The sequence below is a fragment of the Meriones unguiculatus genome, chromosome 9, assembly GCF_030254825.1.
Source record: "Meriones unguiculatus strain TT.TT164.6M chromosome 9, Bangor_MerUng_6.1, whole genome shotgun sequence".
Classification (NCBI taxonomy): Eukaryota; Metazoa; Chordata; class Mammalia; order Rodentia; family Muridae; genus Meriones; species Meriones unguiculatus.
In genome coordinates, this window is record NC_083357.1 from 12,351,219 (window position 1) to 12,367,432 (window position 16,214).

At 44.2% G+C, this 16,214-nt stretch overlaps 1 protein-coding gene across 3 annotated transcripts in view; it reads right to left on the minus strand.

Moving 5' to 3' along the window:
- The window catches only part of Bmpr1a (bone morphogenetic protein receptor type 1A), a 94,489-nt gene extending 86,294 nt beyond the window's left edge, over window positions 1–8,195 (minus strand). The window contains exon 1 of one of the 3 annotated variants that reach the window (XM_060390894.1): window positions 8,056–8,195. The gene's annotated coding sequence lies outside the window, so the exon portion shown is untranslated. The remainder of the gene's footprint in view (window positions 1–8,055) is intronic. The other 2 variants (XM_021635977.2, XM_060390895.1) reach the window with 2 other exon arrangements.
- Window positions 8,196–16,214: the final 8,019 nt, after the last annotated feature.

The window sequence follows — 16,214 nt, forward strand, 5'->3', positions numbered from 1 at the left end:
AAAATGCGAGTATATCCACAAAGTAGAATGCCAATTATATTAAAAGAATAGAAATCAAAATGTACTGATATAAAATAAGTACTGACACAGTCAATGAAAACAGAAAGTTAAAAAAATGCCCTATTGTTGGACAGGGAAGGAAAAGAACGGAAGAAATGAAAACAATGGAAAAAAAAAATCACACTAATCCCTATGCCTGTATCAGTGGTAATGAGAGGTGAGGAAGGATTACAGAATATTCTCATTATGTCACCCTACTTAATCTTAAGCAAAGATGTGTAACTCCTGCTAACACGATAAAAAAAAAAAGAAGAAGAGGGTGTAGTTTATGAAAAAAAAAAAAAAGTCAGGTGCAATAGCATGCACCTGTAATCCCAGCATTCAGGCTCTGGGCCAAGAGGACTGAGTTCAGAGTTCAAGGGTACCGTGAGCAACAGACTGTGCCTCAAAAAACAAAACAAACCCACTAAATAATAATTTCTTTAGCCCAATGTATCCAAAACAGTATTTCAATATGTAATCAACATTCTGAAAGCACAATTACAAAAGCTAGTATGTAATTTAATTTACATTTTATAATTCAGACTAGCCACATTTCAAATGTCTAAGAGCCACACGCAGTAGGGGGTACTGCAGTAATCAACACAGATCTGGAGATTTAGAACTCAAATCTAGAAAGGTATGTTTAAGTGACTACCGATAACAACAAAGCAGTAGGAAGTGAAAACCAAAGAAAATGCAGACTGGGCCAGAGAAAGGCAGTCTCAGATGAGTTAGACTACAAGCTAATAAGAAACCAAAGCAAAATATTTAAGAAGCACAAATGATGACCAAACTATTTCAGCAACATTTAAGTACTCTTTTTCTCTTTCTGACTTTCAAGGTTAAAAAAGTGGTTTTTCTGGCAAGTCAGAAATCTAGCAATGCCATCAGGACCCAAAGCATAATACGAACTATAATATCAGCATCTAACTGTTTGGCACTGACGTTATGGATTTCTTTTTCTTGCTCTTCTTTTTTAACTACCTTTATTCACTTGAGGTGCAGTGCAGACTTGTGGGAGAAGAGGACAACTTGTAGGAACAGGTTCTCTCCCTCCAGCCTGTGGGTCGCTGGCATAGAACTCAGGTTCGCATCAAGATGAGCCCTCTTCCTTTCTTTCTCTGCAATAGGAAAATGACCTGAAAGTTCCCATTCTCTTTCACTTTCAAGACAAGAAACCAAGAGATTCCAATAGCTTGTTTGCTATCCAAGATTGCAGAGCTATTTTGCAGGACATTTTCCATCAAACTGGAAACTCAAAGTCATCACTCTTACTGCTTTTTGGGTAGTTTTTTATAGTTCCTAGATTATATCCATACTAGATATATTGCTCTCAAAATTTAAAAGAGCAAACAAAAATGTTTGCTTTTTAAAACTGCTGAACACTTAACAAATATCCTCCCTATCTCTCTACATGCCAGTCTAAAACACTTGTGTTCCAGACAAGATAGGTTTCCTCGTCACACTCCATAAGATCCCTGAACTTTCCCCTGTGTAGACCTTAACCTAACTAGTTAGACAACTGCTTAATCAGACAATCTTCTTTACTCAGGCCTTAAGTTGCTATTGCTTGGGATCTTTGCTAACTATACCAGGAGACCCTAGGAAGAAGTCCATAACATAACCATGAAATTGCTCCAAAATTATTTTGTGTGTTTTAATTCAGATTCTAAAAGAATTACCTTTAGAAGGCTAACGTGGATTTAGCCTTATCTATCCAGAGACATCTTTGGAGAAAAACTACCATCTGCCCATCCCACATTGTTCTAAAAAGACCACTACTGGTGGTGTTTAAAAAAGCTCTTGAGTGTTCAACTGGGTATGTAAGGAAGCCCCAGACACCAATGGCGCTCCATCCTTCGTGTACATGCACAAGCATCTCTGCAGGAGACAGTTACACAATTAGAAAAGTTCTCCTTTCTCCTCTTGAATCCACAGCAGTAAGGTCCAGGTAAGCCCAGAGTTAGTTACCAGTGGCCCTCCTCTACTGGATAAATGCATGGGCCATAAAATGAACCCCAAAAGTGAGGAACAGAGAAGACAGAACCCCAATTACAACACTAGATCCAGTTACATTTACTTCTAGTTGTGTGTGTTGTTTTTTTTTAATATGGTGGGGCTGAGGCTTTTCTTCCCTAAAGTTAACGTACACTGGGCTTGTCAAACTGCAAGCAACTCACTTTTGAGAACCACCCAATCAATCCTGCTGTCAAAATATACAATTTATATGATAATCACTCCAGATTGTCTTCCTCCAGCCAAACCTCTGTGAAATCCCAGATCCATATAGAAAGTTGTCAAAAATGCCTTTAAAAAATAAAAAAGAAAGGGAAAGAAAAGAGAAAAGACAAGACACTTTGTTGCTACAGACTGACCCAGGGCTTCACACCTAACAATTATGCAATCTACCACTGACTGCAGCCTCAGCCCAGAAACCTCTATGCGGTTGTTTAAGGGCTGTTTTAACCTCCTTGAGATACAAAAAACACTACTTGGGGCTAGTGGGGTGGTCCAGGGGATAAAGGTGCTTGCCACCAAGCCTGCCCAATGGAGTTCAATACCCAGACCCACATGAGAACTAACTCCTACAAGGTGTCCTGTAACCTCCACACGTGTTCGCACAGGCACACAATCAACCAATGGAAAAAAAGACAGTATGTTTTTTCCACAGACTAGATTTTCATCGACATTTTTTTCATCTCAGTCATCAACCACAATCACTCTGCTTCCCAGCTAGAAACCTGGGCATCAGTCTTAACCAAATCCCATCCTTTCTCATCTGTACTTAGTTACCCAAGTCTTGCCATAATTCTCTTCCATGTCTACCTTTCTGAGCCAGGTCATTGAAACCTCCTTGCAAGTTTCAGGGTCTTCCTTTCCTCAAACTGATTCTTCAGTAAGTAATTAAGTCTCCCAGAAGGCAAAGCTGATCATCATCTCCCTGCACCTGGCATTCCAGAGCCTCCTCAGATCATCACATTACAGCCAGAGGAGGAGCTAAGTACCACTGGTTACACATTAGCACTGTAGTCTATGTCTTAAGAAAACAAGGTTCATGAGAGCATACAAGGAAGAGTAATAAGGTCCACAATATCAGAGAAAGTAAGATACTCAAAAGTAATTTCAATGTGTATTCAATTTCTGTTCAATAGTTCTATATTTAACTGCCCAGATGAACATGATTTAGAGATCCACTAAATCCACGTTGAGATGAATTCCAATGGCTATCATTTCCTTAAGCCCCTAGCTAGTGCGCTATAAAAAAAATAAAATCCCTAAGATCTTTACATTTTGGCTAAAAGAGAGTCTTTCAATGAAACTCATGCTGACCTCAAATTCACAATTCTCCTACATGAGCCTCCAGAGAGCTGTGACCTCAAGCATAGGCCCAATTTTATATTCTAAGACCTGGGAATCTTTAAAATACTGGTTGAAAAGATTGACAAACATTAAAATGAGCATTTAATTAAAATTCTTTTCAAAGACTTTTTATGTTTACTTATTTTGGATTGTTTTGGTTTTTTTAACATAGCATTGTGTAGTCCAGGCTGGTCTTGAGTTCCTGATTCCCCTCTGCCTCCATCTCACAAATGCTGGGCTTCTAAATATGCACCAACACACCTGGCTTAGGGCTTTGAAAAACTAAGTACGAGCTGAGTATGATGGCAGGCAGCTAGATTCCCAGCTACTGACAAGAGTCTTTTATCTCAGGAGTTTGGGTCCAGCCTGGGCAATACAACAACACCCTGTCCCTTAATAACAGCATAACATACAGTAAAATCTCCTTTACCATGGGATTCCACCAACTGCAGACTAAACAGGAAAGGAGAGAAACAGAATAGAAAGTAAAATGGTGAGGGGAACGACATGAAAACCAAATAAACTCAAAATAAAATATTTTATTTGATCATGACATGGAATCCATATCTAGCAATGTTATCAGAGTCAAGAAATTGTGGGCTCTAAGGGAGAACTTACTACCAATATTTTCGCTAAACAGACTTAATACTAAACTGTCTCCTAATGATTTATTGCTAGACCCAGAGATCAGTGCATCTCTCAATCATCCAAGAAGCTTCTGGCAATAGATGGCAATTAACACAGAGCTCCTCGACTGCCAAATGTGCAGAGAATAAGAGACTGGAGTACTCAACATTAAACAGAGCCAACATATCACACCCCTCTGGGAAAGGTTCAGGGAATCTTCCTGTAACGGGATGAACAGAAAGACGCTAAGAGCCAGAGGTTGTGGACACCTTCAAGGAAACAGTGTTTTCTGGACATAACAGGGCACTGCACACAGAAACTCACAGCGGCTATGACAGCATACACAATATCTGAACAAACTCAAGCCAGACAAAATCACATCATGGGAGGGAAGAGGTGGGCACGAAAGCCCACCACTAGCTGAGGGGCTCTTGACACTTGATAGCTGCTGGGAGAGGGAATCAGTTTTCTTTAATGGTGTGATCCCTGGTAGGCTGACCATACTTCAGGGCAAGGCCTGACTCCCAAGGGGAGATGAGCAACACAAACTGAACGATGAGTTTATTTCTTAAAAAACATCTAGGCAACTGGGCGGTGGTGGCACACTCCTTCAATCCCAGCACTTGAGAGGCAGAGGCAGGGAAATCTCTGAGTTTGGGGGGATGGATATAATCAAAATACACTGTATGAAATTCTTGAATTAAGAAAGATATTTTAATTCAAAAAATCATAAACACTCAAGAAATGGATTCCTGGAAAAAATATGAAACCTAGGGCTAACGTGACGGCTCAGCAGATAAGAGCTCTTGCTGCTCTTACAGAGGACCAGAATTTGCTTTCCAGGACCAATTTTGGGTAAGTCACAATTACCTGTAACTCCAGCTCCAAGGAACCCAACACCGTCTTCTGACCTCTCTGGACACCCACATTCATCAGCACGTACAACCCACATGGAGACATGCACACACACAACTAATTAAAAATAAATATCTACAAACATAAAGGTCCAAGATTCACAGAAGAAATAGAAATTTTACACAAACCAAGTTATTAAATAACCTGAAGTCTTTAACAGAAAAAGTTCTAATCCAAACGGTCTTATACATATGCCCCGTTCAAAGACAGTAACCCAGTCCAAACTGCTCCTGAAAATAGCTTCCCTATTACTCAACTATTATAATCCCAATACCACCAACAACTAAGACTTGTATCAGAGATACAAGAATCACAGCAGCAGGAGAGAAAGTAGTATCTATAGATGTTGGCTACAAACTAGATTTGAAGGACTGGGGAAAGATTTTCCACTCACTCCATTAGCAGAGACAGGTAGCACCATAAACCAACCCCTAGGGAAGAGCTCATCTGAACTAGATAACCAGGTACAGTTTTTTACATAAAGCAACCAGAAAGCCTCGGGTTCAAAAGGGAAACCAGGATTTGAGATATAATCAGACAAACCAATAGTTTCTCCGACAGAAAAATCTGAACAATGATTGACAAGAGGGCCAGCCAGATGGCTCAGCCAGTAAAGGTGACTGCCACCAACCAAGTCTGAGGGCCTGAACTAGATTAGAGGACCCACACAGTAAGAAAAAAATTTGGCAAGCTGTCCTCTGACCTCCACAAGTGTGCCATGGCAGCATACACACAGAAATGAATGTAATCATTCAAGGGACTTACAAACATTTCTTAAAAGTGCTGTGAAAAGTGAAACCTGGAGAACATTTAGAATTAAGAGAAAGGAGGAAGAACAGAGGTAGAAAGAGGGAAAAAAAAAAAGCATAAAGTCACCATGTCACAGAAGGCCCCCTTTTCACCTAATTCTTTCTTCTCCCCTCACAATTTTATCAGAATGCAAAGTAACATTTTTAGGGAACTCTTCCTAGATTTTCTAAGCAACACAGCACCAGCTCAGGTCTCCGCATTAAGCTTTTATAATAGCCTACACTTTAATTTTCATCACAATTACACTTAATTACACAGAACTCATCCTTCCACATGTCTCCCCCACTAGACTTTAAGCTCCGAGAGTACAGGGACAATACAATCTGTGTGGTTGTCCCCTACCCTTAGCGTGTCCAGTGAAACGTAAGATGAGTGGGCAGCAAGGAAACAGTTTAAAGATGTGAAGGCCAGCTGGGGATGGAGCCGAGTTGTAGAGGGTGTCCCTAGCAAAAACTTCAGGCCTCAGAACAGTTTAGATCTGATTAGGCTAAAGTTCCTTTATGGATGTGAACTCCTGTCAAGGGAGGTCAGCCAGTGGATTGTCACTGGAGTCCAGGGAGGAAAAGTAGGTCTACTCCTGCCAGTCTCTACAGGCCAGTCTCTACAGTATTTTAATTTTACTGCAATTTTGCCCCATTTTGCAATTTTTCTTTAATGACTATGTATTACTTTTATAAGAAATTCAAAATGTTAATATGATTTGAAAAGAAAATATAATGAAGCTTGAGAGAATAGTAAAACTACTAAAAAGTTTTTGTAAACTGAAGAACCCTAAGTACATGTGTACTTTTCAAAACCCCAAAATACCAGCCTGGACCACATGGCCTGATCGAGGGCAGCCTGAGCTATATATTGAAACTCTGTATCAAAGCAACACCACAAAAAAAAAAAAAGAATGAAAGACAGAAAGACACAAGACAACAGAGGGGATAACTCATGCTCCACTAGGTAGGAAAGGGGGATGAACCTCAGTGTTAACTAATAAACGGGATGGAGTCCTCTAAAACAAAGTAGATCGGAGAAGGAATCCAAAGCAAAGAGCACCCACTGGATGCCTCGCTCTGAAAGGGTGGAGAGAACTGAAGATAGTTAAAAAGGGGTGAAAAGGGCTCCACCGAACGGACAGGACGGGGGTATAAAACAGCAGAATATAGGTTCAATTAAAAACGCATTCCATATTTAAATCTGATTTCCATAAACTCTGGGTTCCTGCAGAAGTGTTTATATTTTAGTTCTGGCCTTAAAAAGCTAAGAGGAATTTAAATTCAACATCTTTTTTTGAAGTAAAAGAGAACAATGATAAGCACTAAATTACCTTTCATTTTATCTCGAAGTTTAAGACCCCTCATGAGCAAACACAAGTAGTTTACAAGTCAAGCAACAACTCATGCATAGCTAGAAAACGCTCCTAAGTCTTTGCACAATTTGCTTTGCAAGAAGGCCGTACTCTTGAATACGGCGTCTCTAGGTCCAATCCCAGCTCAGTTATCTAAGTTATTTAAACTCTGAGTCTCGGTTTCCTCCTCTAAAAACAACAAAAAAAAATACAATAAGCAGGGTTATCTTAAGAAGTGACGTGACACGAGTGCTAAGTTCATACCACGCACTCAGAACAGTTTGCAAACCGTTTCAAAGAGAAAGCCTGCAGCCCTTTAACCAAACGAAAGAGATCGACACACGACGGAGCCAAAACGCCAGGCACTAACATACAGCCTCTTAGTCTTCTTTCCTGACGCTTTTTTCTTTTCTTTTCTTTCTTTTTTTTTTTTCTTTCTTTCGCCAAATCTTTCCGCTAGGAGTCTGGAAGGGGAGGAGGGTGGGTGTACACGCAATCCAGCTCAAAGTTCTCCGAAATCGAAGTGCAGAATCACAACAGACATGGCAGCGGAGGCCGAGCAGAACAACAGGTGAACCAACTCGCGGGGACCGAGGGACCAACCCGGCGCCTTCCCGCAGCCAACTCGGAGGACGGGCCGAGCCCTCCGTCCGGCCTCCGTCCCCCGCACGGAACGTGCTTCGTCCCCGCTCTGGGGCCGCGTCCCGAGCCCCGGCCCCGCTTCCAGCCGCGCGGCTCCGGAGCGGGGGCCCGAGCGCCCTTCCCATTTAAGGACTCCAAAAGCGACCTCGGGGTGCTGGGGAGCGCGAACAAAAGGGCGAGCGCGGGCGCGCCGCGCCGCGGGGCCGGGGTCTCCCGCAGGCCCCGCCGACGCGCTTCGAGGCCTCTCCCTGCGCGGCCACCGTCGCCCCGAAACTTCGCCGGCCTCCCGCGGCGCACCGGCACTCCGCGACCCGCCAACTCACCGGGATCCCGGGAAACTCATCCTCCGGCGCTCGGCGCAGGCGGGCACGGACAGCCGCGGGGCGGCGAGGCCCGGCTCGGCCTCCGCCCTCGGCGTGCAGCGGCCCGGGCCCGGTCGCCCCTCTGGAGGCCCGCACAGTCCTCGTCTCGCGCGGGCCGACGCGCGGGAGCTCGAGCCTCCCTCCCTCCCCGCCCTTCCCTCCGCCCTCCTCCTCCTCCTCCTCCTCCTCCTCCTCCGCGCGGCCGGCGAGCAGATTCCAATCTCTGCCGCCTCAGCCGCCGAGGACGCTAGCTCGCGGGGAGGTGGGGGGGGAGGGGCGGCGCGGGGGGGGAGGGGCGGGCGGCCTGGGCGAGAGGCGCCGGCGCGCGCGCGCTGGGAAGGGCCCGCCAGCTCTGCGCGCGCCCGCCCCGGGGCGCCGGCCCCGCCCCGGACACGAACCGAGCCGAGAGCTCGGCGGAAGTGCCCGAAGGGCCAGTGGAGCCCGGCGCCCCTCTGCCGGGAAGGAGGGCCGGCCGCCGGCACGGGGGCGCCAGGTCGTCGAGGGAAGGGGGGCCCACCCCTCGGCCCATGCCCGTCGCCGCCACACGCGTGACAGAGGGGCCGCTCGGACAAGGCTGCGTGGAGCCGACGGCGCGGGCACACACCTTCACGAGCCGGGGCTCGCGCTGCGCGGCACGTGAGAAGCGGCCCGGCGGCTGCGAGGGCACCGGGCCACCACGGTGCGGGACCAGCCGCCCGTTCGTAGTTGCTGTTGCAGGGGGGAACTGTGTAGCCGCACCGCCTCCATTACTCACCCGCCCCCGGGCCACCTCCCCGCCCCCTCCCCGGTTCTGGTCCTGGCCCGCGCGGGGGGAACGTGGAGGCGCACGCCTTCTCGGGTTCTCACGTAGCGAGAGCCGCGTTTGGGCCCCGGGGCCGGGCCGCCGGGCTTGTTGTGATCTGCGGGCCCGCGAATTCCTCGGGCCTGAGATAAGGAGCGGCGGGAGCCGGCCGAACTGAAGTCACGGGCTATAAATACGACTCTCAATCCACCTTTGGCTCGGCGAGTGACCTCGTGTACCCTCCCGCGTCTCCTTCCCTCCTTTTAGAAAATGCAAATAGCTGTCACTACCCCTCCTTTTCTCATCTTCGTGCAAAATGCCGTGAAAAGTATTCAGTGACCTGGGTATGAAGAATGAAAAGATAATCCCCTTTTAAGCCAGCCGTTAAATACCTAACTTTTTGGGTATTTCAACAAATATATCGCATTCGGGTAATTCACCTTTCTGAAAGTGGTTTTAATCTCTTGGAAAATCGTTTAAAATAGAAGAAACAGAGAAGGAATAGAATGTACCGGGCACTTGTGTTTTTACACACATCTGGCCTGGAGGAAAAAAAAAAAAAAAGACAAAACTTAGATTCCAAGGTATTCCCTCATAGTCAGCTGAAAATATTTAAATTCCCTTTAAAGTAACCGTTGTTCTTCGAACTCTTTTTCTCTTGTATCCACTTTTGCCTTTAGAACAGTCAGTCTTCCCAGTATCTTCAATACTCAGTTGAGTTGTATTCTCTTCTTATCTTTTTCCTGAGCTCTTGGGCTGGCTCGGTCATTGCAGCATTCTCACTTCACGGAAGGTGTATTGTGATACCATAAGTTTTGTATCCACTAAAGATTGTCACTTTTCTTCCTTGCTATATACTATATACTGCCCCTCTTAAATTTGATGAGAAAGAGTGGGCCTATTGTTCCAAGAGATTTGGACTCATTGACCAAAAGTCTTATGCCTATCCGTGTGTTGTGCAGGAAAAAAATCATGGTAAGTGGACCTGCTGTGACCTCTGCATCCTAATTTGATTTGGGGACTAGAAATCAGCCTGTGACATAGGCAAGAATCTCGGGTTGGAGCTGTAGTGTACCAAGTCTGAAATGCACAAATTGGTGTTGCCTGATTTGAGTTACGAGCTACTAAAATGAGAGCAAAATGGATGCTTCTCTACAAAAAGATCCTTTTCAGATATTTGGGAATGTAGCGTACTATTCTCATGTTCTCCTTAAATCAACTCAACTGGTTGCCAGCCTTAACTGCTTGGCATATCACAGCCCACAGCCTACCTACAGACAAGTGAGCAGAGCCAGGACAGGGTTTGTGTTGGCTCCTGGCATGTATGAGCATGCCAGCCTGTTTCTCCGGTTAGCCAGCCCACTAAATGAACAGAGCCAGAAGCCCAAGGAGACATCTGGACACGTATGGTCTGGCCCCCAGAGTCAAAGGCAACACTTCAAGGTCCAATTTAACGTTCTGTAATGCAGCAGAATTCCTTTAAGTAGGTTAATAGAAGGGACTAGAAATGGGCCTTTTCCTCTGGCCAGTTAGTTTTATCACAGGTCCTAGCAATTGTTGCCTGAGCAAACCAGGAAGCATTCCCTCCCAATTGGTCCCAGCTTCTTCACAACACTGTTTGTTTGTTTGTTTGTTTGTTTGTTTGTTTCATTGGTTGGTTGGTTTTTTGAGACAGGGTTTCTTTGTATGACAGCCCTGGCTGTCCAGGAACTTGCTGGCCTCTCACTCACAGAGATCTGTCTGCCTCTGCTTCCCAGGTGCTGGAACTAAAAGCATTGGTGAACACACCAGGCTTCAGACTACTTTTCTAATCCCCTATCCTATATTAATACTCCAGATTTCGTTTTCTTTATGTTTCTTTTTATTATCTGGAATTATTTAGTTTATGAGTTGAGCCCCTCTGCCCTGGAGGGTATAAGCTCCAGAAAAAGAAAGACTTGTCAGTCTGTTCTCCACTCTCAGATCTTAGTGCCTGGCAGGCAGTACTTCCTATATGTTAAATACTCAGCGCCTACTATTTGTTAAATGAGTGAGATAGATAAGCATGGATTTCTTCTGAGCACTTCTGAACCTTGTCGCTAAGACCCTTTCAGTGTTAGAAGGTGGCGTGACTGTGAAAAGGGTGAGGGTTGTCCAGGAAAACTGTGGATTACATCATCTTTAGTGAAATAGAGACTTCTGCCTTCAGGGATCCAAGTTCAATAGATTAATCCAAACTAATCCATCCGAAGTCATTTTCCTGTTGTAAAGATTTTACGAGGCAGGAGACAGCAGTAAGTCATTGTGGGTGTAGAGATAAGAGCTCAGTAAAGACTACTGGAGGGATGCCCTTGGTAGGTGACACCTAGGTTTGTTACAAACCCACTATTAAATTGATAAACATGGGAAGTAGAGAGGACAGGGACATAGGCAATTTTCAGCCTGGACACCACCATGTCATTTTATTAATGAAACGCCATCATGGTTTATATACAGTATTTTATTTATCTTATGTATTTCTCTCATTTCTATTTTACCTCTAAAATAGTTTCTGCTTCCCTTTCTCCATGTTAATTTTGCTTTGCTTCAAAGACATTTTCTAGGGCTATCATTGCAAAGTAGCACCACTTGGTCCTACTTAGTCCATGGTCTCTGCTCTTCTCACCTTAGAATCTAGTCCTTTTCTAGGCTATGAAGCAGAAAGGAGTCACAGAACTTTTGTTTTAAGCCCCAGGCCTGACTTTTGTTGAGTACCTCTTCTCTGTTTACCTAGGGAGCCCTGTCTTTGGCCCTTTCCTGAGAATTGACGCATAGCCCTTTTATGTACATTTGTTTGTTTGTTGTTTGTTTGAGGTGGTACGTGTCTGGCACATCCAGCAAGAAGAAACTTCCAAAACTGGTTCTTTCTTCTACCGTGTAGGTTCCAGGCGTTGAATTCAGGCTGTCGCATTTGGCAGCAGGTGCTTTTACCCACTGAGCCATTTATTTATTTTTGAGACAAGGTGTCAGGTATTCCAAGGTGGCCTGGAACTCATTGTCAGAAGATAACCTTGAACTTTTGGCCTCATGCTTCCATCTCCTGAGTGCAGGATTACAGACTTGTGCCATATCACAAATTTATAATACAGTGTTGGGTCTCTAACCCAGGGCTTTCTGCATGGCAGTGACTCTACCTGTTAAACTACATCCCTAACCCCAGCCCTTTTATATTTAATTCCTGTGCTGTCAGCCTGCCTAGACTTCCAAGTTTCTGCCTATTGTGAGGACTCACCCCAGTCCTAAGATACAGGTTGGCCACACTGTGTGCCTCTAACTCTTTACTTCTACATTCTGTGTTCCTAACTCTCCTACCCATCTAATCAGGAGTGCTTTTCCCCATTTCCTGGGGCTGGGTGTCCTGATGCCAGCTGCTCTCCCAGACTACCACCTGTTGTTTGCTCACTTCTCTGGTTATCAGGTGCTGCCTATGGCACTGCAGTTCCTCTCATGCCAGCTCCCACTCAGCCCTGTACAAATCGTGTCCTTTCCCATCCTGCCATATACTCACTGCCCCACCTTCCCTGCGCTGAGGGCGGTAATTAGTGACCTATTACACTAGATTTTCAACCAGAAAAAAAAAGATATATATATATATATATGTATAAAATATTTTATGTCTATATTATGTGTATAAAATATATAGAAAAAATGTGCATGTATATATACTAGATATACTATAAGTAATTTTTTTGCCTGGTAAAAATATTCTAGCTTGCAGCTAGGTGGTGGTGGCACATGCCTTTAATACTAGCACACAGGAGGCAGAGTCAGGCAGATCTCTGAGTTCGAGGCCAGTCTGGTCTAAAAAAATAAGGTTCAGGACAGCCAGGGCAAAAGAGAAACCCTGCTTAAAAAACAAAACAACAACAATAATAATAAATACTGACTGGAGTATAGTTCAGGTAGTACTTTGCATGTATAAGGACCTGGGTTCCATGGATAAGAGAGAAGAAAGAGGAAAAGAATCCAAGAGGAGCATTTGAAAAAGCCCAAAGATCTACTTTCTCAAAGATACTTATGTGAGGGACTAGAGAGATAACTCAGCAATAATATTGTGTGCTGTTCTTGGGGAGATTCAGTTCCCAGCACTCACACTGGGTGACTTGCAACAGCCTGTAACTCCAGCCTCAGGGGAATCTGACACCTCTGGCTTCTGCAGGCACTTGCACACATGTGCACGTACTCTCAGACATATATATACACACATGATTAAAATCTTCTATAAAGCTGGGCATGGTGGTACATGCCTGTAATCCCAGCACTCAAGAGGAAGAGGCAGACACATCTCTGTGAGTTTGAGTCCAGCTTGGTGTACAAAGCGAGTCCAGGACAGTCAAAGCTGAAACCCTGTCTCGAAAAACAAAACAATAACAACAAAAAAACTTTTATAAAAATTGTGTGTGCATTGTAATGGTTACGCTTATTTGTCAACTTGATGGTGTTTAGAATGACCATGGAAGCTGGGCATGGCCACCTTTAGTCCCCAGCATTGGTAAGGCAGAGGCAGGCAGATCTCTTGACTTCAAGGCCAGTTCCAAGCTAGCCAGTGCTACATAGTGAGACCCAATGTTTTGAAAAGAAGAAAGAAGTTCTGTGGAAAGAGACATATGTGCTAATTGAGGTAGAAATACTTACTCTAAATGTGGTCCACCTCATTTCATGGACTAGAGCCCTGGACTGAATAAAAGGGAGAAAGTGAACTGTGCACCAGCATTCATCACTCTCTGCTTTTGGCCTGTAAACACAAGGTGACCAGCTAGCTGCCTCAAGCTCCTGCCGCCACCATCATGGTCTGGACCCAGGACCTGTGAGTCTAAATAAACCCTTCTTTAAATTGTCTCTGTAAGGTGTTTGTCACAGCAACAAGAAAAGTAATGAGTGAGTGTGTGTGTGTGTACACATAAACATAAATCAAAGACCTGCATCCCATTTACTTTCTACTAAACACTGCTTTTTCCCAAGAACTCCCTTGGGGTTGCCAGTTCAGAAATCCCAACATCTGGAACTGGGTATGATTACCTGCTGAGTGGCAAGTAGGAGGAGGGTGAGGTGCCACAATAATGATTCAGGCCGAGTGTTAGGGAGATAGAATCTGTGACTAGGAGTGTAGAGCCATGAACAGCCACACTGACTACTGAATGCAGGCTATGTTGTTAACAGGCTCTGTTGCTAGGTACGGTTTCACCGGTGTAACCAGACATGCTAGATTATCCACCAGATGTGTTGACCATCTCTATCCCCGTGCTGGACTCCAGGTCACAAAGGAAAAGCGCTCTCAGTCACAGGACCTGCGATGCTGTTGTGCTCACTCCTCTCTGTCTGTTCCTACTAAAGTTTGGTGCTGTTTTTGTTTTGTTTTCAGTGCTTGAGGTGGAATTCAGAGACCTTGCTTACGCTAGGCCTGTGTTCTACCACCGAGCGATAGCACCAGGCCCCTTTCCTTTGTTTCTAGCACACTGCTTGGCATGCCAAGTAGGTAATAAATATTTATTAAACCTTAGCTATGTGATAGGATGGTTCAGGCACCATCTATGCTCCTGTCCTCTAAAGACATGACTTTCATTGACTGAAGTCTTAATAGCTCACTCTAACAGTTAACTGGGGCTTCATTTGCTTTTGAAAACAACTTTCTCACTGCTTTCAGAGCAACATAATTCTGTATTTACCCAGTAACCAATACGTGTGTTTCTCTAAAATGTAGATTCTTTTTATTTAATTTGCTATGCTCCTTGAAGCCTGTCTTCCTCCCTGTATGTCTGAACTTACTAGCTCTCCTCCTGACTGGTTATCCTCTCAGCTATTCATGCTGCTCTTCCTAGGCTTCTTCTAGTGAAATACCACATTCCCATTAAGTCTGAAACCACTGCATTGTGACAACAAGCTGTTAGACTTTTCTCCAAAAGTGATCATGGACCCCTATCCAGTTATGTGTGAGTAGGTGCTTCCCAGCCAACCAGTGTGGACAGCTAAGGGCATCAAAATACACAAGGTTGTCAAAGTCTCTGCTTCTGCTGATTTGTTGTTTTCAAAGTCCAGCCGGAGAAGCAAATAGCACAGACTTCTTAAATCAACTGTGTTGGTTCTACTTTTCTTCTTGTCACCCCTCAACACACACACACACACTTACTATTGTTGCTGTAGTTGATTTGCTGAACACCAGAGTTGCTAGGTTACCAAGTAAAGCACTATTCAAACACTGCACTTCATGACTGGCATTGTCCAGAGTTCTTTCTTTTTTATGGAGAGGAGTGGGGGCACAGTTTTGAGACATGGTTTCTCTATGTAGCTGGCTATGCTAGAACTCTCTTTGTAGACCAAGCTGGCCTTAAACTCAGAGGTCTGCACGGCTCTGCCTCCCAAGTGCTGTGATTAAAGGCATGCACAGGGTGGTTTGTTTGTTTGTTTTTCCAGTACCTACACAAGTACAAAACATCATGAAAATACTATTCCAGTTATCATCAGATAGCTCTGTGTGTGTGTGTGTACACAGGTGTTTACATGTGTGCTCTGCTGGAAATCAAAGTCAAGGCTTTCCATACCTATTACATATTTCAGGCAAGAATAATGTGAAGAGAAAATGTTGAAAGCTCTAAACTAAATGATACAGAGATCAGAATGAAGATTGTCCACATTTGATAAGTACATGTTGTAGATTTGTTTTGAAGTATTATGCAACATGAACATGTACAACTATTACATGTTAATCAAAGAAGGTTTTTAAGAAATGAATTTTTAATTGTTTAATATTATGTACCATTTATGGCAGTTGGGAAGATCTACTTAAGCATTTAATTCTCTGTTACAAAGTAAGTATATATAAGTAATATAAAGTAAAAGGACATAGGGACAGAATATTGAGAGTGTTCTGAGTAGAGCGCTAATGAATAGCTACTATTTCTTGAGTAAGCTTTACCTCCATATAAAGAGCCATAATAGGAGCTAGAGAGATGGCTTAGTGGCTAAGAGTGCTGTCTGCTCTTCCAGAGGTCCTGAGTTCAATTCCCAGCAACGACATGGTGGCTCACAACCATCTGTACTGGGATCTGATGGCTTCTTCTGGTGTGCAGGTATACATGCAGATAGAATATTCATGTATATAAAATAAGTAAGTAAATACATTTTAAAAAAAGAGCCATAATAACACTTTTATAGCCAAAACTTTGGAACTAGAATAATGGGTAGCCTATTGGTAGAGGGCTTGCCTAGCAAATGCAAAGCCCTAAGTTTATACTCCACCACCAGAAAAATTGAAGCAACTGGGTGTGACCTAGCTAAGGTGATATATACCTGTAATCTCAGAAGATGGGAGGTGAAGGTGACC